Source organism: Micropterus dolomieu, linkage group LG23 (assembly GCF_021292245.1).
Source record: "Micropterus dolomieu isolate WLL.071019.BEF.003 ecotype Adirondacks linkage group LG23, ASM2129224v1, whole genome shotgun sequence".
Lineage (NCBI taxonomy): Eukaryota > Metazoa > Chordata > Actinopteri > Centrarchiformes > Centrarchidae > Micropterus > Micropterus dolomieu.
In genome coordinates, this window is record NC_060172.1 from 4,434,083 (window position 1) to 4,435,989 (window position 1,907).

Below are 1,907 nucleotides of genomic sequence, written 5' to 3' on the forward strand. Positions count from 1 at the left end.
CTTGTCAATATAACTGTACTCTGTAAGTATTTTCTGATGTACATTTTGGCTAAGATTTTGATGACAATGATTGAAAATGCACAAGGCTGCACTTTTTTTGTCTGGCATATATATCACTTTCACCAGTACAAAGTTATATATTGCAGGAGAGAGGACAGGAATCACAGCTATGCTTTTACTGTTCGTACTGTAATTTGTTGACAGAGCACGTCATTGTAACATTTCTCTTCCACATCACAACAGATATATATATATATATGTATATGTATATATATATATACATATATATATTACTGCTCACTGTGTATTGTTACTGTTTACTGGTATTGAGTATTGGTCTGAGTGTTGCTATTGTGATGTTGTTGTGGTCTATTCTTACTTTGTTTATGGTCCTTGAGAAACAACATTTCGTTTAGCTACAGTATAAACTTGTAGGCAAACAACATGAATAAAGCATTTCAACTTTGATTTTTGATAACGTGTTCGACCATTTTGCATGTAGTGACTAATGCAGTGAACTTACGCCGAGATGTTTTGGGGGGTAAGATTGTTGAACTGGTATAATTCATTGTGATCAGCAGGACAAAAGCAACTGATAATGCAGGAAACAGCTGACAATTATGCATAATCATTTGCATCAGTGTGTCAAGTCATTTGCAATTTGTTCAAAACAACGAGAAAGTGCTTTTATGATGTGCACGAGTGACGAGATGATGTGGAGGTTGAACAATTAGTTTTGAGAATTTCAATTCTGATCTGAGAAATGCACCAAAGCGACTGAGAAAAACTGTCAAACACGTCATCGTGACGTCGCTGTTTCCTGTTGTTCGCTCTGAGCGTTTCAATAAAGGTTTATTTTGAACAGACATTTCAGGACAACTGGTAGATGTTCTTCATCATCAGCTGCTCCTCTCCCTCATCATCATCATCATCATCGTCGTCGTCATGGCGCTCTGAGAGGAGCAAAAGGAGGCGGAGTCAGATTTATACAGGTTAACCGTCTCTTAGCAACAGCTGATGTCATCCTGGTTAAATTACCTCTCCGCCGGCGCTCTTCTTCTTCTCCTCTCTTCACTGCGTCTCCTCCTCCGACCTCCTCCTCTTCCTGCTCTTCTTCTTCTTCTCTGCACTCACAGATGTTCCTGTACGGCTGTTAGAGGAGAAGAAGAGACGATGTGTTCAGAACAAACGGCAACTGGAGCTGAGGGCCGGCGGGTGTTTCATTCATCCTCACCTGGTCGCTGCGACGTGGCGATGAGTCACTGGTGGAGGGGAGGAGTCTGTTAATGAGATGGCCAATCATTTTGAAGGTGGGTCTGTCTGTGGGCTCCAGACTCCAGCAGAGAGTCATCAGCTGATACCTGAGAGGACAGGTGCGCCGTTAGATTCAAAACAACTTTATTAGCATTAACACGAACAAGCCCGTCTGTCTGCTCACATCTCTGCCGGAGCGAAGTCTGGCTGAGCCATGTGGCGGCCATCTTTGATCATCTTGTAGAAGTTGGTATCCACGGCAACGTTTGGGTAGGGGCTCTTACCTGAACAGGTAGAAACACAGAGTCAGAGGTGAGACATGTCAACTACAGAACCGCCACTGAAACGCTGCAATATGATTGGATGAGATGATGGCGTGCAGTGTTGCCATGGTTACCCAGCGAGAAGATCTCCCAGAGTAAGACGCCGTAGGACCAGACGTCACTCTGCACGGTGTAAACGCACTGGAAGATGCTCTCTGGAGCCATCCACTTCACCGGAAGACGGGCCTGTCAAAATAAAATGCACAGGAAGTGTCAAAGTAAAATGCACATAAAGTGTCACAGTAAAACGCACAGGAAGTGTCACAGTAAAACGCACAGGAAGTGTCAAAGTAAAACGCACAGGACTTGTCACAGTTAAACGCACAGGAA

The 1,907-nt window shown here is 43.5% G+C and overlaps 1 protein-coding gene and 1 long non-coding RNA gene across 2 annotated transcripts in view; one reads left to right on the top strand and one right to left on the bottom strand.

The window, feature by feature from the left end:
- LOC123963891 (hepatitis A virus cellular receptor 1 homolog) overlaps window positions 1-1,907 on the top strand; it is a 13,184-nt gene that overhangs the window by 7,524 nt on the left and 3,753 nt on the right. The window lies entirely within an intron of this gene.
- Window positions 817-1,099, bottom strand: LOC123963903. Its single transcript, XR_006823275.1, has 2 exons — window positions 1,039-1,099; window positions 817-953 (listed from the first exon to the last, which is right to left on the bottom strand). It is a non-coding gene; the product is annotated as an uncharacterized LOC123963903 (long non-coding RNA).